The 26343-nt window shown below is 36.8% G+C and overlaps 1 long non-coding RNA gene across 1 annotated transcript; it reads right to left on the minus strand.

Annotated features, from left to right (window-relative positions):
• Window positions 1–378: 378 nt before the first annotated feature.
• LOC149916166 (uncharacterized) lies at window positions 379–26257 on the minus strand. The gene is made up of 4 exons (XR_016470584.1): window positions 26090–26257; window positions 20646–20928; window positions 4065–4122; window positions 379–540 (listed from the first exon to the last, which is right to left on the minus strand). It is a non-coding gene; the product is annotated as an uncharacterized LOC149916166 (long non-coding RNA).
• Between the last annotated feature and the right edge of the window lie 86 nt (window positions 26258–26343).

Raw genomic sequence — 26343 nt, forward strand, 5'->3', positions numbered from 1 at the left:
TTGAAGGCCTGACTTGCTTTGTATAGCAACCCACTTTGCAGAAAAGAGGTCGTGCACCACCTACATTGTCATGTTGTCTTTACTCCTTTCTGAGAATATAACACTTCTTCTGTTACAGTATTTCCAGTTTCACAATTCTTGTTAAAAGTAACCTATGTTTTGAAGGGAAAAAGGTTTAAAATACTAGGCAGCAAATGTTATTTTTGATTTATTTTTACAAATACATAAATCTAGCTACAGAATGGAGTGAGGTTTTCAGAACAATGTTGGTACTTGCAGAAATAATGTTACCTGTACTTATTTTGATAGACGACTTAAAGTAAAAGGCACTGAGGAATGGAAGTAAGAGTTTTTGATCATCTTGCAAAGCATTGCTATCATTACCTGTGGTTATACTGCTTCTCCTTCAATCTTGATATTAAAGTTGTAGTTGTGTAGTATTATGGTAAGTTGCTCTTGTGTCCAGTGAAGTGCTACTAGGTCCTGGTAATGGTCTTTCCTGTATTATCTGTTCCAGCAATTCCAAAGGTCTCTTCAAGTCTGAATTAGAAGTGAACAGAATTATTCTGTTATGCTGTACTTCACCACATGTGTGTTTATTAACATGCACTGCATGTTTAAGTAATTTGTGGCTGACTTCTGATCGTCTCAGTTGCTCTCTGTGCCAGAAAGTCCTAGCAATACATTTTTCTTAGCAACAGCTGCAGTTCAGATAGCAGATCAAACAATACATGTGTTTGAAAAGTGAAAGAATTCATGCAATCTTAAAGTATTTTAAGTTTTTTTCGTTGTTTCTGACCTATGGCTGTTTTTGTGATTGTCATTTTGCTTTCCAGCTTGAGGGTAAAAATACCGACATCGTTGGTATTTTCAGGGGTTTTAATTTAAAAATATCAGTCATGCTAAAGTTCTTACATCAGATGTCTTAATCTGAAGAGTCATTAGTTTCATCTAAAAAAGTAAGTGGCACTTTTCCTTTTATGAGCTAATTTAAATTGTGAAGGAGTGTGGCAGTCTGGTGTCAGCTTTGGCTGTGCTGTACTCTTTTTATTGCTGATAGAGCAGCTGACCTCCCTGAGCTGGAGGGAAGGATGTGCAGAAGTCTCCAAAGAAAGGCAGGAACGTAGCAAAGGAAAGATCAACGACTCTGTATAGTTCACTGAGCTGTTCTGTGACAGAGCAATTACATTTGCATATATAAGGACTTAGGAAGCATTAAGTACTTTGTAGTTCAACAGTAACTTTAAGAAATAAGTATTTCTAACAGTTAATATGAACTACTCTGAGGTAGCACATAGGCCTTTTCTTTTATAATCCGAGAAGTCTAAAGGACTGTTTTTCAAGGGCATTATCACTGTTGTTTAGTGTTCTTAGTTAAATATTACTTGTCAAGACAGCTTGTATTCATTATAAATTAGTTAATTAATCAAGACTTTTAATTTTGTAGTGACTTGACATCCAGTACTCAATAGTAAACATACAGTAATTTGAAACTTGAGATTTTCTGTTAATGTTCTCTATATTTGTTTTTTCAAAAGTAACAAATATGGGGAAATTCTAAGGCGAATCAAGGCTAATCCTGAGTACTAATAATAGTTGAATAGCTTGTAGGAGGAGCCTTCCTTTGCAAGCACATTTATTGCTGTGACCCTGAAGCCCAAAAGCTGCATAGGATCTAGATCCTTGATCCCACACTTGTGTTGGTAAATTCAAGCACTTATACTAAGTTTGGGGAGTCAGTTCTGGAGCAAGCAGTTCAGAGGCCAAGACAGCTATTCTGAAAAGATGTGTGACTTATTTTTTTGAACCCTTCATGTAGTTTTATTCTATATTCTCTTTTGTATTTGAAGCCTTGGCAAAGGTAAAGGCATAAACTTTTCTCCTCAAACAAACAGAAATCAAACAACTAAAACCCTAGGAGACATGCATTTGACCTTTAATGACTGATTTTGAACAAAATATATTGATATCTTTCCAATTTAGTAGTGTTTTATGGGGTACTTCAAAATGATTCAGAATTTTTTGTAACGCATTTTGCTGCTGCCGTTAAAAAACAAAAGGGTGAACCTGTAATGTCTCTGAATGTGATGCTGTTACCAAGGACAACTTGGCATTAGGTACCATGTTTTCTAGCAGATCTTGGTAGCATAGAGCACTAAAGCAAACAAAGCAACCACTGGAAACTGGTAGACAGGTCATGTGAAGTGAGTGAAGGGCAGTGATTACTTAAAGGTAGGCAGGTTCTTAGGAAAGGGGAAAAATAGGAGCTGAGGGCCCTTGATAAAGAGAGGTAATACGAAAAGATTTTGAGATTATTCAGAGACCAAATACGTCTCTAGCATCCTGTAGCAATACCATACTATGCTTTGAATTTGCTATGTGATCTGATTGCTTTTGTTTCTGGACGGAGATCCAGCAAGGTCTTTTAAAATAACTTGTCAACTATTCTGAGTTGGATAGATATTTGATGAAATGAAGTCCTGTGGGCATTGCAATAATTATACAAACTGTAATGTCAATTGGTATTAATAAGGCCTTTGGAACAAATAGCATTATATACTTTTCTCCCAGAGAATAATAACAATATTAACGCAGTGCTGACACTTGGCAGCCTATGTTCACCTGGCAATTGGAATTGCAAAGAAGCATAGAAAGCAAACGTTTCTGGCTGTAGTTCTGCTTCTAGAGTGGGAAAAAGAATTTGGCATTTAATGATATGCAAAGTGTTGTTCCTGTTTGATTGTAGTATACTATACATGCCTTGGAGCATGACTTAAAGTAATTTAACAACTGGAATAACAGGCATTTGGGAAGAAACTAATTTCATACGAAAGCAGATCACAGACACTAGGCTTGTTCACAAAAATGTTACCTTGTCATGCTGTATGCAGTTGGTTATCGAGCTAGCAAGATGATTTGGGGGCAGCTTCCTGCAGTTCAGACTGGATGAGATCCACTTGACAAAATAACATAATTAGCAAAATATTGCAGCTAACCTGCTTTACAAATCCATAATAAAGATGGATTAAGTATTTTTTTCTTAAAAATTTCACTGAGAAGATGAGTTTGGACTCTGCATAATTGGAAATTCCCAAAAGATTATTTTTGGTGTTTTTTTTTTTTCTTCCAGGTAACAATAAAAGCAGTGTAGCAAGGTAAATGGCCTGATAAGGATCACATGTATAGTATGGACTCTGCACTGCTTTGTGGCTGCCTGTTGCTGCCTGCTTTCTTGTTTTTATTAACTTGAAGAAGGATACATCTCACTTAATGAGAAGGGATTTTGGTTTTAGAGTCCATTTGTTTCTCAGCTGTTTTGCTGGTGGAGTTGTCAAATTGAATAATCGTCAATAACTGTTGTCCACATATACTGGAAACAGTTGAATGTGTCAGTGTGTTCAAATAGTTGAAAGTGAATGTGGAAGTACAGGAGAAAAAATAAACAGGACTAGCAGCCTTTTTTACTACCTCTCAATTTGTCATTCCCCTTGCCACAGCTGGATCTGCAGAGCTAATGGCTTAGAGTTCAGCTCTCGTGTCTTCATACTTCATAGTATGGAGAATAGGGGCTGAAGAAACTGTAGGCTTTTTATTTATTTACTTATTGAATACTTAAATTCTTTCATTTATGGCCCTTCCTTCCACTCTCTTTCCAAAATAGTCTGACAGTTCATTTTATGCCAGTAAAAGTGAAGAGTACATTGGAAGTAGTGCAACGTTGTAAGAGAGCTTGGATGGAGATGACTGTTGAAAATGTTAGCGCTGTTCTTGCTGTTGTCATCAACGTGATTCAGAATTTTGCATTTGGGTGATTACCAAAACTGAGCTTTTTTTTCTTTTTTTTCTTTTTTTTTTTTTTTACATCTTTGGCACTAATTAAGGCAGAACTGCAAACTTCCCTTTCAATAGCATATATTCATCCAAAATCTTAATCTCCCATAGTCATTAAGATTGTCACAAGAGCACTGAGATTTTTCAAGTACAATTCTGAGCTCAACCTTATTTTTAAAATAGAAATTATTTGCACTTCTTTAGCAGCTTTTATTCAATAAATTAATACTTACCAGTTTTAAATCAAGTGTAATCTAGCGGTGACATAAGACGGTGATACAGCTCTTCTTGCTGTGGAAAAAAAAAAATGGCATGGCAAAAATTGCGAAGTCCAACCTCTTGAGAAACAACTTCATATTTGTTCTACTTGTACCTTCTGATGCAGCCCTGTTATATAAATAGCTCTGAGATACATATACATATGTCTTTGAATACATACAGGATAACAATATGAAATATGATATATAAAAAATAAATATAACCTAGCCATCAATCAGTGATCTTTAAAATTTCTTGATATGTTTATACATGAGCTCTACACCATGGATGTTGTATAATGTCTGCTGTATATAGAGATACTACTGTTTAACACAAAAAAGTGTGATGACTGATGCAGTAATGATGTGTTAATTCAATAGTCCTTTTAAATGGAATCTTAGGAAGTTGCATCCCATTTCTGTGTCCTTGTAATGACTGTCATTTCTTTCACTGTGATGACTTTGTGTTGAGATGTTTTGCTTTTAAAAGCAAAACAAAACCTAAAAATTTAGGAAATGAAGAATTAAGATAGGAAGTGTTATTTTTTGACATTTCCATGTTGCTTTTCATATTCTGGAGCAGAAAAAGACAGGTGTTATGTCCTATTCTGAGTTTTGTTACAGTTACCATTTTTTGGTGAATATTAATTAAGTTCTAAGTGACACCTCTCCCAAAACATTAGAATTCACTGGCATAATGAAATTCATAGTAGAGCATGCCAGCGCTCATATGAGACCTGTTTATCATATTCCCTTCAGTTAAATAAAAAAGATCATTTAGGAAATGTTTTAGGTGAAATTATATATTAGTCTTCTACTTATTCATGCTTAAAATTGAGTTCTATTCCAGCTGTGGTGGCCAATAAATTATGTATTTGGGGTGTAGGGGGGTCAGGTACGGTTTCCACTGTAGTTCTTGAAGATCATTGTGTATCAGTAAGTGATCCTTTTTTCTGCATTTTTAGTAACTAATCTCTGATCAAAGGAGTACAAAAACCTAAACATCAAAGGTGCTTCTTAAAGGTTTAAAAAAACTCTGCTTTTTTCTGCATCAGAAAACATGGGTGCTACTTTTCAGGATACTGCATTTTATCTGTCTGGGGGAAAAATCTTCAGTACTTAAACAATATCAGATCTACTGGTAATTTTCATCTTTGTGTATTATATTAGCTTTTCCATTTCTTCAGCAAAGCCATCTGGATGATAGGCTGCAATAAAGGAGTGCACTGAATGTAATTACTATAATTCAGACCCAAAAAAGTGTTATTTCACCAAAAATTAACATTGTTAAAATTCTACTATGACTTTCAATTACTGAAAAATGCAGCAAAGTTGACTAGAATAAAGCATATGAAAACAAGTAAAGCAGAGAAATTCATAAAAAGAAGGAAATGAACACAGTCATCTCACAAATATTAGTAGTTGAATTCTGTTGCTGGCCATAACTGATCACTGTAGTGTCCATGGCTTTGTGTCAGAATTTTGGAGGATGTTTTTTTCTTATTATTACTTAACATGTTGGCCTTTTATTCATTGCTGCTCAAAGGAGCAGCTTTGCTATCACGGGAAAGTCTAAACATACAAATTTTGGTATATTTATGAAATTGTAGACATTAGGGTATGTGATAGCAGTTTGCACGTGTGCTTTTTGACATGTGAATGAGGCCTGAAGCTGTGTATCCATTAAAAAAAACCTTGAAAAAAAGTGATGAGATTCTCAAGACTTTTATCCTATTAAAGGAAAAGTTAAATATTAATTTTGTGGTATATATGTATGTACTATCTTAAAATCTCCAAAAGATGTCAGTGTGTTCAGTCCATGGTTTTTGGGTTTGTTTTTTTTTTTTCTTTGAGGGAATTTCTGCTCAGGGTGAGAATCCCCTTTGGGGCAGGAAATACTTTCTACCAAATATAATGTTGTGTAGTTTGCTAACATGCTTTGCTGTGGTGCTGCCTCTCTGCAAGTACAGTCGAACATCTACAATCCTTGTAACAGAAATATTATTGTATCTAAACCATTGAAGAAGAACACTTGTTTCACAGGTGATGTAAACTCTTAGTCTGTAAAACTGTCTGATCTCATCTCCCTTCCTTTTTACAGAGCCATGGGTGATCTCTGGTCTAGTTTCTTTGACTTCTCTGCTCATTTTGAAGTCTTCTCTTGCTCACATTCTACTGGACGCAGTCCTGCATTTCCTATTCTGTTCCCTTTTTGCTTATTCTTCCTCTATCACCCAAAGCATCAGGTTTCTATTTCTTGTATTTCTACAAGAGATTCTCAGTTGTATTGTGCTTATTGGGATTTGAATTTATTCTCATTTAGTTTTCACCTCCAGTTTCTTCTCACCATGTGAGTGGTCCCTTTTCATAAGCATAAGAAAGAGTCATAGTTACTTCTAACTTTTCAAATAGTTTGGCTGCCTGTGGGCTTGTAGTTTTTTGGGGGGCAGTACCTTTGAGCTACTTCTTTGTGCAGTAGTAAACTGCAAGCAGGAAAACATTGTTTTAGACCAGAACTGTGACAGGTCACATAGAAAAAATATTAATTTTAGGAGGATAAAGTACTAATGATCAATAGCTAGGGAGAGGATCTGCAGCCAGAAAATACTGATGAGGGGCCTATGACAGATTGCAATCCAATTGTATCAGCTATTGGCAAGAAACTGCTTCCTGTGCTGTAACTGTAGTTTGACCTGACTGTGCCAGGCATAGGGTTTTTAGGAGCACTATAGCATCCTCATAACAATCTATTGTAAAGGCACATAATTCGTATGAAGAGGCTGCCTGGCTCTTTTGCTGCTGACATTAAAGATGGTGTTAAACCCTCTATTGATCTATGTGGAACCTTAGCTGGACTAGCTCCAAATGCTTTTGAAAGTCCTATTGGTTTTCCCTACAGTATGAGGATTTATCCACTCAATTTGAAGGACAGTTGCAATCTTTAAGGGATGCCATTGGTATTTTCAAATGAGATACCTTTTAAAATGCAGAAATAGTGCTGAGAATAATTCCTAATAAAGTAAATGTTGAGTGTTAGCTTTCTGTTTTTGCTTGCTGAAAAATACAGTTTTGCTTGGGGTCGATAAGAGATTGAAAAAGTGTGGTTAATAATAAAAGCTGAAGTGGGAGTTACTTTAATAATGGGATGTCATGTGTAAGGCTATGAAATAAATAGTAATTATCGCATTTGAGAAACTACTCTGTTAGAATTTCTATTGCTCTTGACAGCTTCATCTGTACATCAAGCTCTTTTGGTTTATGCACTTTCTTGTTTTTAATGAGCAAACAAATGAAACAGGATTTCTTACCCTGATAGAAGGTGTTGATTTCAACAAAACTTAAACAAAAATAGATAAAAGAGGCAGTACAGCAGACTGCAGGATTATTTTTTGTTGATGCATTTTCCTTTTACAAAAGATGAAAAACACAGCAATAGTTTCATTATTTACATTTTCCCTCTGCCTTCCATATCGTTTATTTTTAAGGAGGTAGATCTTGCATTCTGTGGCTCAAAGCAGTATTACAAGCAGTAGTGAATTCAAAACAAACTGTAGATTTTACTAAGACATAGTGATGTCTCAGTGTATAAATCCAGAAATCCAATGTATCTAAATTAGAGGACATTGAAAGAATGGTGCTTTGTTGCTCTCCTGTTGTCCTTCCAACCTTCCTGTTGAGGATTCCAACCATATTGAGGAATATTTTTAGTTTTCACAACGTACTGTGTTACACAATAGAGTTATTTTCAAGCACTCATCTGCAGTAAATACATCCAAGAAGATGTTTGTCCTGATCCTTTTTGATGACTTTTATCTAAATATCTATTTTTATTCACTTCTGCTGGGTGTTGTTCTTTGTATATTGTTGGAAGGAATGCACTTTGAATCTTCCTAAGTAAAACATGCTTTATCTTATCTAAAAGAGCTGTATCAGCAAGTCGTAAGAACATGCTCTAAAGTATAGTTTGGTACTAAATATCACATACTTGGTTCCTTTGAGGAGTAAGATAAAACTAACCAGTAGCTATTTAAAGATAGGTGGTTTATCTTTAACACATCGCTTCTGAATCTTAGTCAGAGTTGGTATTTGTCAAGAAACAGGAAAATAAGTCAAATCAAGCAAAGAAAGCAGCAGAAATTAAATTGTTGAATCACACTGCACAGTCCTTTGGCAGAGTTTTTTTTATACTTTTTGTGGTGTTCTGCTATATGGGGCAACAAGTTCCTGTAAATAACTCTGTGAGATAGTATTGTTATGTGTAAAAGAGGATGCAGGACACAAACAGTATGCGTGGGTTAACAAAATTGAATCACTACATCAGGTGTGATTGAGGATATGTGTTTTCAGTAGAAGTTATGTGATGGCCAGTGTTTGTAAGCCTCTAACAAGTGCTGGAGTTGCTTTGGCAGCTCTTAGGTAGCAGCAGTATTGCAGAAACCTCCACTTCCCTGGCAATCCCATTACAGCATGTGTCTGCTGCAGCAGAACCCCTTTGGGGATAAAGGTAGCGTGAGCTAAACTCCTAGTGCAAACCTATAAAGTGAGAAGTATTTTATTTAAACAGCCAAGGCCTAAGTGCCAGTGTAGCAGGGCTGTGGCTGTGTGAAGCTGTAATCCAGCTGCAGTACCCAGCTGTTTGTTTGTCATCATGATACTGGCCCTTGGCTCCTGGTTTAAATAAGGTGCAGTCAGATGTTTGCAGGCTTGGGAATGGTGCTGTATGCCTCTCATGCTGAGGAGGGTCAGGATCAGGCAATACAGGTGGCATGAGCCTGAGAAACCCCAGTTACACATCATTGGTGTGACAGTTGAGCAGTAAGTCTCTAGAGAGAAGCTATACCTGAAGCATGCAATCCAGTAGACAGAAGCTGAGGAATTTGAGTCCAGTTGTTCTTGACTACTCAGAGGGAAACTGGGTAATTGTCCCTCTATGATGCCTGAGCTTTAAGGCTCCTTTAGATTTCTGGTGGCCCTGCTGCACTTGTCCTGCACAGGTATAGTATGCTGCATGCAATTTGTTAGTTGTATTTCAAGCAGTTAAGAGTTTTAACCTACTTGATGCATGTGTAAATCATTGTCTTTATGACAGTCCTATTTGTGATTATGATGCGAAAACACGACTATAGTCAAGAAGGTATAGATAACACAAAATAAAGAGCTGTTTGAGATTGATGCACTGCAGTAGTCTGGAAGAAATAATGTAGAATGAAAAAAAAACCCCTAAATTGACTGATGTAATTGATTTTTGTTATCCCTCCACTCCTGTAACACAAAAATGAGAAAAACAAGGGGATAACTTTGTTTTTTTAAAAGAGAATGAATGTCAGCTGGTATTATGTGTGCTGTTCTGACTACTGGAATTAGAAAATGTTCATAAAGGCAGAACTTTGAGCTAATCGTGGGGCCTACATCTTGTGCTCATTTTGTGCAGGTTGTACCCAGGTTATTGCACTTTAGTTGTTATTAAATCTCTGCAAAATTTTCTACTAAAAAAGTAGTAAGAAAAGACAGCACAGTAATTAGGAATACGTTGCCTATGTAAACCATATTACGTAGATATGCCTGTGTCTGATGATCCATTCTGTTTGTATGTAGGCTTCTGTTCTTGTCTATAGTGAACTGGATCATTGAGTGGGGAAAATTACGCCACTGGCAGTAACAAATGTAGCACTAAAAGTTAGGACAGGCTTACATCTGAGATATACACCTACAGCTAGCATGAATGCATCTGTATTTGGATATAAAAGTTATATTTGTGCTATAAAAGCCAAACACACACTTGCCTCAAAGTACAGATTTGTTCCAACAAAGATTAGCTGTCATCCTTAACTTACTGAATGCTCAGAGGTGATCTTTCTTCAAAACTCAAAAGCAAAGTAAGGTTTTGGTTCTTGTGTCACAGCGCTGTTCATTGTCGCAGAACAGCTGCGTTCTCTGCAGAGGTCTCCACACTGTGGAGGGCACACGATAACCGTAATTGCAGTGAGAAGACACTTGCTTTACAAGTATCTCCTTTCATTATTCCCAAATAATGAAGACAACTTTCTGTAGCATGCCTGTATAGTTTTTGGTTAATGTAATAAGCGTTCTTCACTTCAGTCTTTTTAAAAAGAAAAAGCTCACCCTTATGTGGTGGTTCTATACAGTGCTGCAGTAAACTGTACCAGAAATCAAACACATAGGAGTTGGTGTGTTTGAAGTGTAAGGGCTAGGTTTTGCTTTTAAAAATTAACATTCGTTGCTATAATTCTTATTTACCAGTATCCTACTGTGATGAGAATAGCATTAACATACTACATAGCTTCAACTAAGCTAGATTTCCATTTTGTAATTGCATTTTTTATTTCTGCATGAATTTTTCTGTCCCTCACTGTGAAAATGCTTTGTATTATACAGTAGTGTTTTAAAAGCCCCAGACTGATCTGGATTTGCAGTACATAATTTCTAGTCATTTTTATGTATATTAACACTAAATCATGTTTTTGATTTCCATAAATGACCCACATAACGTGCCAAACTTCTTCCACACTTTAAACAGTCCTAGGTTTTGATGAACAAAATTGATGGGTATGAGATGAACAAAATAATACAGATGACATATAATGTAAGGCTTGATCAAAAATTGTGAACTTGTCAGATGGTCTGTGGAAAATGGATTATTTTCTAGAAGTTTGAAATATGGCTGAAATGCATGCTGGCCATTATTTGAAGCCTTTAATTTTTAACATTGATGCTGTTAGACAAGTGATAATTATAGGTTTTAATTTCTGCAGAATTGTGCAGAATTGTTAAATGCTTTATGTAATTTAATAAGAGAAAACCCTTAGAGAAAAGAACTTACATCCTTGTCAGCATAGTTTGTCTAACCTGACAGATAGGTATTAATACTTTAAATAAAATTGGACTTTTCCTAGTCTTGTGGTATATTTCAGAGTTCATTGTATTTACATTCAGAAAAATCTATATTCAATTCTGTGAACATATCTTGGCTATAATACAAACTGCAGTACTTTGAATGTTCTTCTGTATTTTGTTCTGACTTCATAACAGCCTTGTTCTCTATTTGCTCAGTTGTTGAGATCTCTGGTTAATTTTGTTAGTAGATCATAGGTTCTTTTTCTCTTGTCTTTTTCTGCTGGTTAATAATAAAACATAGTACATATTACAAATGTAACCTAGATTACTGTTTAGCTATGTATATTTTTTTTATACCCTTTAAGGTTCTGTACTTTTTTTTTTTGCAAAGAATAGTAAAGAACAAGTTTTGCTAAAAAAAAAAAAAGGGGGGGGGCGGGGGAACAAGAGCAAAACAAAGAAACAACCCAAACATAGATGTCCTTCTTCACATTCTCTTCCAAAAAATAAAAAAAAAAACTGATTTCATCAAGAAAAAGCTTTGTAGCAAACAGGCAATCTTACAAAACCAAACTGCGTTCAGCAGGACTCACTGAACCACAGTGAGCATCCGATTTCCTAGCTGTCTGCTCAGCCCCCTTCTCATGGTCTGCGTTCTGCAGGCAGCTGTCCATGAGGCAGTGTGGAGCTGAGGTCAGGGATCTTGCTCAGTGTTAGATTATTCTGGAGATGAAATCCCTAATGAAATCACAAAGTCAGTGGCACAGGACTGATTAGACAAAGTAGAAAAGCCAATTGGCAAAGCGCAGTGGAGAACCTGAGGTCCCCAGGGCATGCCTCTCTGCTCCCTTTTGGAGCAGCTGGATTCAATTGATATTCTCTGGGACTTAAAATATAAATTTTAATAAGTTACATGTAGGATTCTAAAAACAAGAAGTTTAGTTACATGTTGTTGTTTTTTTAAAAACGTTTTCTACAAAATAGTGTAAGTTTTGGCCAGTTTGACTCTACCTTATCTCAGAGCAGCTTGTTATATCTGCACAGACAAGAGGATGCTTAACAAACATTACCAATCACACTTCTGTCGACTTTAATTTGCTACTTGAGAATCTGACCCAGTATTCTAGCAGGTAAAACTTGTTTAACATTTTCTGGGTTGGACTAACTACATATAAGGATCGTGGTGTAGAGGCAGAAAAGAACAGGTTATATCTATTTGTAAGTTAAAAGCTAATGTTTTGCATTTTAACAGGGAAGGAAATGAACAGTGGCAGTAAAAACACATCTGCCGGAGCAGAGCCTGGTGGAAAAAGCTCTCTCTTGTTAGTGTGATGACAGTATCCAGATGTCACACAGTTAGGGGCGCTTGCTGAAATCCTTTTGAAGTATGAATGCCTGTGACCGTCAAAAGTGATAAATATTAGATAATAAAATACAGTCCTAGTAGGTGTACTGTATAACCACCATAGTTATGGACAAATTACAGTCAAATTGCCCATGTTTTGCATCAAAACATTTGCTTCTATCTGTTTATTCCTGTTTTTACCATATGTTTCCCTGGCCTGAATCTTCAAGGGTCTCTTGATCTGTTCTCTGTAGGTATTATCTATATCTTATACTACTGCATCGTTTCTAGGTGTTTTTCTGTGCTTTAGATTGAAATTCTGCAAGTCTGAACTTGAAATGTATAGGACTTGAGATCTGGTTAGCCACTGGGACTTTGGAGTGGTTTTCTGTACATTTGAGCACTTGCAACTTCATATGCAACGAACATTGTCATGAGCTGTGCTTAAGCATGAACATTTGAAGCATCATTCTATGGTCTTTGTTTTCCTCAGTTACAGTGACTTTGAAATAAAGTCTTATGCTTTTGAGCTAACAAATCCAGCAACAACTTTACTCACTTGAGCTTGGTGTATTGCCTCACCTAAAGTGCGCACACAAAGGAGTAATGTTCAACCATCCCAAGCTCATCTGCTTTGGAGTAGAGCATAAATGTTTAACTGCTTACATTGTTCCCTCTTTTAGAAAGCTGGTGGGTGCTATTCCTAACTTCAAAATGCCTTGCTTTCTCTGTGCAACTTTCAAGCTGTTTCCAATTCTTTCTGCTCTCCCCCCCCAAAAATGGCAAAATATTATCATATAATAATAATAATAGAATAATAATAATAATAGAATAAGAATATTGTTTTCTATAACCAGACTGCTGTCAAATATGACTTCTGCCTGTTTTCAGTTCTGAAGGAATATTAAGATATTCTGTGAGTATCTGTTTGTAAGTAGAGACAGATGCAGTTCTGTATTTCAGGAAAAATAATAATTATGCTTTTATTTTTTGAATAAAAATTAAATTGCGGAGGTCTTTGTTATATAAAAATCTACTGTTTCCATTTGCATCTGTACTGACCTCTGGGGTGGTTTTGTTCCCCTTCTCAAGGGATTGTCTCCAGTACTATTTTGGCTGAACTCCAGGTTTGGATGACAATTTCAAGGTTACTGGTTTTGTTGTTTGTTTTTTTTTCGTTTAAGCAGAGATGGGGAGATCAATCCTAATCTGCAGACTGAATCACAAATACTGAAGTGCCAAAGGCTTGACCCTCAGAAGTGCTGAGTACTCTGTGCTTGTAGGCTACCATGTGGCATTCCAGCATCAAACTTAATGTTGTTATCCCCTGCTTTGCCCTGGGAACTGTTGTGGTCTTATCCTGCTTTCATACCAGGGGATTTTCTTCCAATTTATATCAATACCATTAAGTAAAGTGGTTTGCAGTGTTGTTTAATTTCATTCTTGAAAGTAATATTCAATACTTACTGGATGTTTTTCTTTTTGCTTTATTTTCCACAAGTCTTTTTTTGGTCTTGCATCTTGTTTTCTATGTTTCCTCAGAAATGTAAGAGAAGTAGGCCACGTGACTGGTTCAGTCAGCAGCATCTCTTTTATAGGAACTGACCTTTGGTCTTCAACAGACTTGAGACAAAGCTAAATAATGAAAGGCATGACTGTTCTAATGTTGTCAACAACTACAAAGAGAAACATAAAACTAATTTGGTTTTCTCCATCACATCAGTTCTGAACGTTTTTTTCCTAATGTTCTCTTAAATAAAGGTATCCCCTCAAGCCCTAATGCTCTGTGACCTTTAGCAGTGCCGAAAGGAAGCTCAGTTCTGGTGACAGTAAGGAGATAGCAGCAGCCTTCAGAGCCTGAGTAAAAACATCCAAGCACAGCCTTTCTCTGAAATGAATGTAATCCTATTTTTGGAGAAGATAACATCATAACCTTTTAGTCTTCCTTTCTCTTTGTTCTTGGTGGCAGATGGACACAACCACAGAATGAAGCTGTCTATTCATATAACAGGTTTAGTGTGGGCAATAACACCTATTGCTTCCCATTTAACCTGCCAGCATTTCTCAAACCTGACCTCAGGAGGCTGCTCCTGAGAATCCGTTTGGCCACCAGTTGAGAGTCCTCTCTGTTGAGACTGCCAAGATGACTAATGTTCAGTGCTAGTGTAAAAGTGGTTATGTAAAGCGTGCTCTGCTAGCATTTGTGTTGATCGCTGAACTGCTGAGTTGTTCACAGCTTTCAGTCTCTAACAAACACCTCATTTTCTAGCCCCACCCACAGCCAGTTCTTTCTGTTGCCTCCAACCTGCTGTGTTTATAAGCATTACTACAAGTCAGATGCTGTAGCTAAAATCTTGTAGCTGAACATCAGCCCACTCTAGTGTACAATTATTTTCAATATTACTATTATAGTAAAACAAATTATTAAGAAAATATGAAATTAGAAAGTTCTCTTTTATTTAATATGTATTTACTAAACACGTAGACAATAACACAGTTTCAGGAAGACTGCCAAAGATTAATCTTCTGAGTTTATCTTTTTACCCATTTCTAAGTCATTTTCTCAGTGTTGCTGTCACAATCATCTACATTCATTGTATGTGGAAGATACCATCTTCTGATTGAGCAGGTATTAATCATACAGTTAGCAGAACTGCTGCTTCTGAGTGGTTTATAAAAAATAAAAATCAAAAAAATATTGGGGGCTCTTGCAGCAAGGGCACAAAAGAATGTGCATGTTTACAAGGAGGATGATTGCTGTCCCTGATCCTGCTCATGGGAATTGTCATCTATACACTTGCAGAATGAATAGCAATAAAGAATGTTCAGAACCATGCTAGGATAATATCCAATAATTTCCTGCAAGGGAAAACCCTAAAGGAATATTTAGGATGGCTTGAGATGATTTTACTATTAATTTGAATGATATGATATTTATACTAATTTCGGAATCTTCAGCTTCTAAATCTTCTTCGACTCTGCTCTGAGCTCACATAAACCTAGTAAGTCAAAGTATCATTCTGGGTAAGAAAGAGCCATCAGTCAGCAACACACAGTGTTTATCAGACATCACAGTTCCAGAAGTATCGTTCATACTAATACAGTAGAGAGTGCTCTGCAGCTTTTAATACCTCATCTAAAGGAAACCCACAGTAAATCGCACTTTGTCTAGCTAAGGAGGAGGAAGAGAATCATGCGCTCTAAGATTTCTCAAGGATGACCACAATTTATATCTGTTCAGACAGTGTTACTTGAGTTTATATTTGCTTATGGATCACTCTAGTTATTCCTTTAGGAAACAAAGCATTATACTGTCAGTCTTCAAAAATATGTATTGTTAACATTAGCTTTACTTTGCATTAAACATTTAAATTATATATGAGACAACTCAGTAAGGGTGTGCAGTGAACTGTGGCGTGGAGACTAAAAGTCTGTCTGAAGGCACTTTAACAGAAAGCTTTATGTGAAAACCATACACTCATCTAAACATGTCTGGGCTGAACTATAAAAAGCAAGTGGTAAATCCTATCTTATTCAATGACAGCAGTTGCTGGCTTTTCAGAAGTGATCTTACAATATACTGAGCACTTGTAAGCCTCGACAGCGTAAGCAGCCTATATGTGCATTTGTGTACTCGTGCCCCTATATGCGCTTTTGTGTGTCTGGGAGGAAAAAGCATGGGGCATGTTGCTGATAATCTTCCACTCTAGCTTTAGACAGAGGGAAAGGCAGAATTACCATAGGAAAGCATCTTCGATGCAATGTTTCCATCATTCTTTTCTGTACTGAAGTATCTTCACTCTTTCCAGCTTAACCAACATAGAGACTAGATATGACAGTGGAGCCTTTTATACGCTGTTGTGTATAGCTGAAACACATTCCCAGGTGTAATTTTAGTGGCGTGATGATAAGCACTTGCCAGGGCTTTTTCATTGTTGGTTTAACTATGTTGGTTTGTATGTATGTTAAGGAAGACTTCTATACTTTGTATTTCAGCAGTGATCCATTTTACCCATAGTAGATGCTGTATTCCTTATTTGTTCTACAGGTGAACCTTTTTAATCTTAAGTACCATGTAACTTGATTCTTTAGGCAGTTGGAAACAGGTGCCTTATTTATGAAAACTTTAAAACAAAAAACTAAATAACTGTTAAAAAATTAAGTAGTATCTCTAATGGAAGCCTGCTTATTATGTCTGCTGCTTCTTGAGTCTTTGTTAAATAAAGTAGTAAATGTGGTGCTGCTCAAAAAAGAGATACTACTCATTTTTATAGCTATTCCAAGTAATGTCATGCTTTATTTTCAGGAAGATACTGAAGTGAAGGCTCAGTGCTTCTTTGCTTTTTAACCCCACTTGTTCATTGAAAGGAAAAAAACAACTGTAACAATGTGATGTGACTGACAGCTATATGTACTTAAAGATGTCTACACCTGTTTATATTTGCAGTACCACGCTTGTTAATTAAAAGACTTTGTATCTCCAGTGCATTTGGAGCTGCTAGATTGAAATAAATTTTACCTAGTTTTAGATGACAGTTGTCCAGTGTGTAAACAAGAACCAGACTTAGTGTTTGTTTTGGTAACTTGCAGAATACTCTTTTAGTAAAATTTGATTCCTGTGATTCTTTAATATTCTGTACATTATTTGCATTGAATAATGGCAGTACTCCTGCCAGCAACCCTATGCATCTGTCTACCAGCAAATAACATTTCTGTAATTACAGTATGGATGATGACAGATATGTGAGTGGGAAATGGTGAGGGATAGTGGGAAGACAATTGTAGCAACAAAACACATAATCTACAGAAGACAAGTCAAAAGAATATTACAAAACTAAACAGAATTTGTAGAGATGAAATCAGAAACAGCATTACTCTAGTAAACAGAAAAGAATAACTTAGCTGGAAAAAAGCAAAACAGCTGCACGGATAGGGCCTCATATTTATGCAATTGTAAATGAAGAGAATTTCCACTAAAAGACCATTACATTGTAGCCTTACTGTGATAAATCTGTGATGTTGATGTGGTAGATCTGATTTGTTAGTGTTTGCAGTTGATTTTAATCAGTGTTTCTGCAAATACATGTAGCACATAGCTTTCAACTGAAAAACTGAGGTATGCAGGCTACCTGGGTATGCAGTACAGACAAGGCACAAAGAACAGTGTGCTCAAGAAATGCTGTATCAAAATCCTATAATTATAGGAAGACATCAAAAGTTATGGAGGTGTGCTGGAGCAAAAAAAATTCTTCCAGGACCTTTGGCTTGTCTGGTGTGAGTTGAATAATTGCCTGGTGTTTGGTTTGATTTTCACTGCAACTTCTTAGGTTTTGTCTTTTGAAGAACAATAGCAATTTATAGAGGAAATAAGCTGAGATAAACTAGTATAAGGAAAAGAGCTTGTGACATGGGCACAAGGATACTGGAGTCAGTTTTTTCCTTGCAAAACTTGTGCCTTCCAGTTTTTGCAAACAGAATGATCCTTTCTGTATCTTTCAAGATGCTAACTTCACTGAAGGTCTCCTTATCATTTCCTACTGTTGCTTTTACACCAGCTATTTGTCTGCAATAGTAAGAGCAGAATAGAAGCTGGTGTTTGAATGCTGTCCTCTATACCCTTTTTGTAATGTTACATGGTAAGTGGAAGACTAGAAACTTAGTGATGAGCTTTACATGTACTATTTTAAGTCATTATTGTGGATAGAGCCAACCTAGTCTTATAAAAATGAGGCATTACTGGAGGGAAGAGGGAAGCTTGAAGATGCAGCCCCTCACCAGCCCATCCAGGCCAGGAGTTGAGGCTTGCAGAAGTAGAGGTTGTTCTGTCCTGAAAGTTGACCTTGACTTGAAGACACGGGGCTCCTTTCTTCTCTCCTATCCTATTGCATGGATATCAAAAAGGAAAGCTCTGCTGGCTTTTGTTCCCATCTTAAAGGCATTTTACTAAAGTAATAGATAAAAAAGAAATATGTTAAATAAAAACAGCATTTATTAGAGGACATAATTTTAAATATTTTATGATATAATTAAGTCTTATTAATGTAATGGTCTTTATTCTTCAGCTTAAAAATTCACAAGGTTAATTTCCCTTTCATCTTTATTATGCAATGTTTGCCACAATTATTTGTTATATATTCTTATAAATATTAGATGAATATTAGAGGTTTTAATTTAAATAAAAATATGGGTCGCTTTTTACCAGTGTTACTCCAGTATTAAGCTAGAATTAGTGGAATTAACAAAACAATGTATCAAGCCCTGCTATTTCTGAGTTCTGCCACATCTGGCTTATTTGGCTTATTTGACTTGAGTAATTCATGAAAAACACTGCCTTTTGCTATTGTCTCTTTATTTAAATGGCCTGCAAAGAAGCTGAGGATCAACAAATAAAGGAAGTACTAGCCAAATTATTTTCATGTTGCTTCCTGTGGGAGACATTCTGAGGCTGAAGTACTAGAAATATACTTATTTGCTCGATTTTACTATTACTTGGCAATAAAAACCACCTACCAATGATCTAAAATGACTGCAGAATACTTATTTCAGGAGGTATTTACTCGATTCCCTAAATTACTGGAATTAAAACTAGTTCTTTTCAGTAAAATGATTCTTTGTCTGTGTGCTCTTCTGCTTTTTTAGCTACTTACTGAAAAAGAAAAGTACTTCAGCATTAAGTCCTGGGGATTTAAATGATTTATTTTCTCCTTCATTAGTGATATTTGTTGCATATGCATCAGGAAATATTTTTTAGGGGAAATGGATGTTTTATTTTACCACAGCATTACTACTTAATCTTTTTAAGATCAATTTGCCAAATTATGTTGTCAGTAGTCGTTGAAAAAAAATCACTTTATGGGCAATATGCTGATTTACCTTCCTAATTCTATAAAGAAACAAAGCAAATCTCTGGAGGACTACTCTCAGAAGTAAGCATGTACTTATAATCTCCCTTCATTCAAAATGAAAAAAAACATATATGGTTTGGACTAGCAGTCAAATTTCATCATGTGTTGTGATTAGATTTGGGCTCACGGTGTATGCAAAACTTCCTATCTGGGAGTTTCTTCAGCACCTGGCATGCTAGTTTTTTTTTTTACTTCTGCTTTTGTTAGTAATCACATCTGCCTTTAATTTCATATAACTGCTACCATTTGTTACCACCAAATAAACTTGTGGACCAAAAATATGTGATTTCTACTCTAGTTAAGGAAGGTATCTTTATAAGAGTTGGTCTAAACCTGGAGATCTCCTGTTCAGAACAGAAGGAATAGTGTTGTCAATTTTTTAAAACCTATCCAATTTACAGCAAGGAGATATCCTTGCCAGTGACTGTTTTTTTGTTGTTGTTGTTTTTGCTGTTTCCTTTTGTTATGTTTTAGAAGTAGTAGCCATAGCAGGCACGTTCTGCTGCTGCTGTAGTAAGCTGTAGTCATCCATGTATTTCTGCATTGCAAAGACAAGCTGAATGAAGTCTGTATTAGCTTTATACAAATCTGATGGGAATGAATGCAGTTCATTTTCTTAAACCACTCTCAAGACCCATGTAGTCAGTACTAAGATATACATTATGTCTTTACTTGTTCCAAAGTCTGAAAGTGACTTTACTGGTCTTGTTAATGGAATAAATGTAGTTGTTTTCATTACTACCATCATGCCTGGTTTCAGTGCTGGCCATAACGTAAATTAAAACGGGCCACTATGTGTGCCAAGCATACTGGCATACAGTCTTGTTTAGCTTTCTATTGTATTAGTCTCATAGGTATGCCAAAACAGTGTTAGCAAACAGTTAACTATTCCTCATGCATTCCGTAGAGAATTTGCAAAAAGAAGACATTCAAAAAAGGCAACATGCTAAGCAAGGAAGAGTCTGAGCTTTTGAACTGGAAACAATCCTGTTTGCTTTTCTCAGTACCTCACTTAGAAACCACAGCCCTAGCTCCTACACAGGGATGATAACTCTCTGTCTATATAAAGTCCCACTGATTTCAGAACTTTCAAAAGGTTCAATTCCTTCACCTGGTAGCATATCTGTAATACATGCAAGCATTTTGTTTCTTCTCGGATCCACCCATCCTTTTTACATCAGCTGTCAGATGTCCATTAAAAATCTGTTTTATTTAGAGAGCTTAAGCTTGCTATTATTATGGAATTTTATGGTAAATCCTCCTTGAAAGTGAATAGTTGGCACTAAAGTCAAATCACAGTGAAATCAGAAAATACTTCTTACTTCAGTGGTTTCCCCCAGAATTAACTTGTACAGTAGAGAAAAGAGGGTACCTCACGTATTGTCTTTTTTTTTTTTTTTTTTTTAAATACAGGGCAGCTACTTAGAAGTACAGTTAGATAAGTGAAATTACCTTAGCAGGTACGTTCATAGTTTTTCTCTTAATTCCTCTTAACGTTCTCTCTCCTCATGTCCTCCTTGTCTTCTTTTAGTTGTCAGGCATCCTTCTCCCCTGTCCTGCTGATGTGGCAGTTACACAGCTAAAACTGCTTGGCTGCACACGTTGCCTCCTGCAGCGAAAAAGCAGCACTGTACAGAACTTCTGTCGCTGACAGGCGTGACACAGTTTGTCCAGGCAGGGAACTGCAACATTTCCACCAAGCACATCAGTGTAGCAGAAGGGCAGAGCAATGACACTGTTAGGAAGAGATGAGAACACACAGAACTTGTTACACATTTCAGCAATTTTTGTTTGGATTGATATAGAATTACTAATGCTGTAAACTGGTGACCTCAAGTTCTCTCATTCTGGTCTTATTCAGCCACTTGCCAATGAAGAATGGATATATGCATCTATAAAGAAGTACTTCAATTTCTCACAAATTAGCAGATATATTTTTAGTGGATAATTTGTTTGCCAAGAATAGCTAAAAATAACTTTCAGAACGAGGATTATCAGTGGTGTCCAGCATTGGGGAAAAAATATATATATAGATGCATACTGGGGGATTTATATTAAATCTTGTTGTAAGGTCATGTTTTGCTGATGAATATGTTAATTTCCTGTTTTGATTCAGATAACATTGAAAGCTGTTTGTATATATCAACAACACTTGCACAATGGACAGAAGAATTATCGAGCTGTATTTATAAAATACCTACAAGAATAAAAAATTAAGAAGAAAGGCAGTGATTTGATTTTGCATAAAGGAGATAATTCATCTACGTCCACACAATTAATGCAGTGAATGTTTAATTTCTTTCCTCTGAGGAAAAAAAGCAGTGTCACACATTTCTTTGGCATTTAGAAGAATGTTAGCAAAGAGAGAAAGGAGAAGAAAAAGGAATAATTGTAACCTGCTTAGTTACTGCACACTAGAGGGCACTTGAGGTAGAGCAAAAAATGTTTCCAGAGCTACCAAAACTGATCCAGTTACCTGTATTGGCAAAGCATATTGAAAACTAAAAGCAAAGACTAGCCATTAAAATTGCATTCAGAACATTACTATACAGAAGCACTTCGTTGATTGTCTTTCTTGATATGAATTTTGTTTTGTCTTTATCTTAGTATTTGATAGATAAAGATCTATTTTTTTTCTAATATTTAACTTGATAGTAACTGATAAAAATTGCAAATAATTCAACTTGATAATGTATTGTTATTTTGGTGCACTCCATAATATCATTGGTATGTATGGCACACAAATTAGAAGCTAGGAGACTTATATTTCAAAACATCTAGATAATGAAGGTGTCTCAGAACTAGTTGTGTTTTATTTTACTAAGTGGAGTAATTTGGGGATGGGAGGAGTACCACAGCCATTGTGTTAAGGACACAAAAGCCCTATTGCTGCTGTTGGATTAAGTCTTTGTTTCTCATCTCCAGTCCATGGTCTGGAAATAGAATTTGCATGGATATTATTCATCTGACCAACCATGACAAAAGAAACTTAGTCACAATCGATGCATTTATTTCATGAAGTGGGTAACAAGGGAATGGACTTCGATTATATGTTTGACAGAAGTCTGGACTGGCAAGTAGAAATTTGTGTGTGATTAAGAATAATTTTTACCACATATGTGTGGGTGTTGCTGGTATATGATCTGTTCCTTCTTCTGTGGGGTTTTTCATGCTTTCTATTTTACTACTGGATATTTCAACAATTTTTCATTTCTGTAAAGGCATAGAAGGCACTCCACTGCAGCAAATTCCTCATGTAAGATTCTGCTGCTAGTTATTAGTTAAAATGAAACCATGAATTTCTATCAATACAAAATTAAACAACAACAAAACAGCAAACAAGAGGGTAACACAAAACCTACCCCAAACCACGCATCTTCTCTTATGAACCATTTATACGATTTCCTTTGTTTTAATCTTACGGCATCAATTGTAAACATTATGTAGTGGAACTTCTATGTCTTCAGTGACTTCAGAAACACAGGGGATCTTTATTTTTCATGATAACCAATTTGTGATAACTGTATACAAGCAGGCTTTGAAAGTGGCAAGAGAGTGATAAGAACCAATATTCTAAAGGTAATTACATATCTGTGCTGGCGTAGTGAGCTGATAAGTGATATCTTACTCAGAAACGCTCTGGACTTATTTCTTTCTTGGTTTATGGGGTGTGAATTCTAGCTTTTTGAAGCAAACAAATTTTAGAAATAATCCCTCACATAACATGAGGAAAAACAACAAACTAGACAGAACATTTGGATATTGTATGCATCAGATTGATCTGAAGTTTTAATGAAACAATTATAGGGTATGCCTATTGTATAAACCCACTTCAAGAGGTTTGAATCAGTTATTAGTTTTATATTAGTATTATTACTTTGAAGTGGCATGAAAATCCCTGTAAGCAAAAGTTGCTTGCTGTAAACTTATAATTTATCTTAATTCACACCAGACTGATTAACCTCAGGTTATTTTGGATCAGGCCCTAAAAAGGGTTTAAAAACTGAAATCAGCTACTTTGAGGGAAGTAGCTCATTACTACTTGAGTATGAGGAATTACCACAATGGTTTCTTTTCCAAGCATGCTTTTCTCCAGTCTTCTCCCACCCTTCAGGTTCCTGACTTTCTCACTGTTACGTAGATAAGATGATGATAAACAACTGTATCAGTAGCAGCAACCCTTGTAAGGCTCTTGTGTAACTGAATCACACCTTAAAAAGCTCATTTCAAGTCATTTTTATTGAATATTTTTAAGCAGGAGGATCTGAACTCTCTGTCTCCAGAAAACAGTTTATTATGCTGCTTTGCAATGCTGAGGAACTAAGTAGTACAATCACAACTGTTTCTGCAAAAATATGAAAGAATGAAAATATACTTGCCATTTCATTATGTTCCAAACATTTTTAGACAGTAAACAGACATTGTCTGTATGTGAATGAAAATGCACGCTAAGCTTGTAATCCTTCTTAATATGGAAGAAAATTTCCAAATTCTCTTTCAAGCAGAGGTTATTTTTTTTGTCCTTATCAGTCACAATTGCTCAAAAATTATACACAAATACATATAATTTTAAGGACTGGATTCCAGTTTGATCCAGGTTGTATTCAGTCATGTACATTTTGCAGCTAATTTCTTTTCTTCTCTGCAGTTTAACTAAAAATCTTTGTCTGTTTCAACTGGAGTCAGAGATGCTTTCTGCTTGCAGAATAAAACGACCATTTAAGAGATAAATATATATTATGAGGAAGATGATTTGTTTAAGGTATTTGAGGAAACTATTTTTAGTCAGCATAATCGTCAGTGCTCTATAATATTACGTGTGTATATATATATATCATTCTGATAAACATACATTAAGTCATTAAATTTGGATAGGATGCAGAAAGCTGTAAATATTTTGTTCTAAAATTATTTTAAATTTATGATGAATTCACATACTTTTCCTGTCAAGACTTATGCATCATTTTAAAGGCTTTCCAGTAGGTGTACCCATGGATGACATTTTAACAAGAGACTGATCACCCTTCTGTACAATTGAGGATGAAAGAGCATAGCATTTCCCCAGTCATTCCTAATTGCAAAAAATTGAACAATAGCACAAGTCAAAGAATAAAATCAGAACAAAATCTTATGGTTGGTGGCACAACCTCTACCATTAGCTTTTGTCCCCTAGACAACTATACAACTTGCTTAGCAGAGACACATAAGAATTAATTAGAATTTTATTGGTTGCTTTCAGGGAGTGTTTTTCATGAAAATATGGTATGCAACTACTTTTAGTGAAACTTTATTTAAAAATAAAAAAAAAAAAACTTTGTAAACTTATTAATTCCAATGTGTAAAACAAGACTAAAGCATCCTCATCTTTCTTTGTGATACCATCTATATCCTCTTTGTGTTGTTCCATTCCTAAAAGGATAGGAGAGAAAAAATACCCTTTGTTTCTGTGGAACCCCAGGAAAAGGGAAGCCACATTTCTGATGTTATCTATTACACTGCAAAATGTTATGTATTTCCCTCAAGGCTCTGTGCCTGCTTTGTCAAGTATTGTATATTTTGTACCCATACTTCTCCAAGGAATCATCCCATGCTCACAGCTTGGAAAGCAAATTCTTGGGCTGAGGGAAGAAATATGTACGTATCTCCTTATTGCCCTTGAAAAATGTCAAATTCCAGGTATGTTTTCTTGTGCTGAGACTTTGTAGAATGAACACTTGTACAAGAAATGCACCTGTTATCTGCAATAACTTACTGTGGAATAGAAGATTATTAAAAAAAAAAAAAAGAAAAAGGCACGTAAAGGACCTCTAAATGCAGGTGCTTCTGCTGTTTAGTCTTATATGAAAGCATGTGTACTATTAGCATGAAACTGAATTATACTGTATTCTTACTATATAGAGGAATATTAAGGTCCACTTTCTGTAGGCCTTGGTGCATCTTCACATGTTAAAGGATTTTCAAGTGAATGAGTTGAAGATGATACTTCACCTGCAGTTGAACAACAAACCAGTTTGAGTAAGGCAAAACCACACTCAGTGCTTGTCTTAAACACAACAAAATGCAGCTGGTCAGGGAAAGGTGTAAAGTGCTGAGGGAAGTGAGTGTACTTCAGTTACCATGATGATATTAGTGGAGTGCTGAACCATATAAGTCAGTTTATACTTGACTACGTCTATTCCTTCTGCTTTAGCACACTACTGACCCCTTCTCTATTAGAAAACATGAAACGTGGGAAGAAAAAAAGGGGTGGTGTTAACAGTAGAGTCATGATGTATGTAATGATTATATAAAAAAGCACTTCATCTGCTAATAGCTCGTAAAAAAGGGAGAGGACTCTTAAGCTCAAAAGAAGGTGGGCACAAGGGTCACTGCTGCTGCCTGGCGTGGCTCCTCAGCATTGCCTGGTGCCACGCTGAGCCACCTTCAGCTCTTGGCAGACACCTGGCGCTGAGCATGCTTGCTGTCCCCTAACCTCTTTCCAGCACTTCACACGGTCGCACCATCAGAGGAGGTGGAAGCAGGGTGATGGTGACCACCTGTCTGTGTTGGGGTTGCCCTTCGGCTCCTTCTGTATGGAGACGTGTTGGCTGCGTTCTGCTTTTACGCGGCTTCAGGCTCCTGCTGTAACATTTCATTGCCACTCTTGCTTTGAAAGCAGTACAGGAGAGAACTGAAATGCCTGCAGTTCTCAGGGGTTTGTTTGGAGAAGGTGTTTAAATAATGCCCTCCCCGTCCCCAGTGCGTCCGCCTCTCTCCCGCAGGCTCTGTGGCGGAGATCAACAACTGCCTCCCGTCCCACCCCGCTGCTCCCCCTGCTTCTCGCCCTTCCGTAGCCCTCTCCCGGCGTCCTTCCCCCTCGCCCCCCCGCCTTCCCGCGCCGCAGAACCGGGAATCACCTCAGCGCCGTGGGGCTCCTTCCCGCCCGCTGCCCCCGCGGCGTTTACCCCGGCTGGTCTTCCCTCCCGGCGCTTCGCGCACGTCCCGGTTCCGCCGTGCTGCTCGGTCGCACCGGTCCCGGTGGGCTCCTCCCCGGTGGCCTCGGTGAGCAGCACCCCCAACCGCCCCCCCCCCCCCCCCCCCCGCTTCTCTGCCGCCGGGTGCCGCCTGCCGCCCGCCCTCTCGCCCTGCCTGAGGGAGATGCCTGGGCGCG

Source organism: Phasianus colchicus, chromosome 13 (genome assembly GCF_987193195.1).
Source record: "Phasianus colchicus chromosome 13, bPhaCol1.hap1.1, whole genome shotgun sequence".
In the NCBI taxonomy this organism is placed as follows: Eukaryota; Metazoa; Chordata; class Aves; order Galliformes; family Phasianidae; genus Phasianus; species Phasianus colchicus.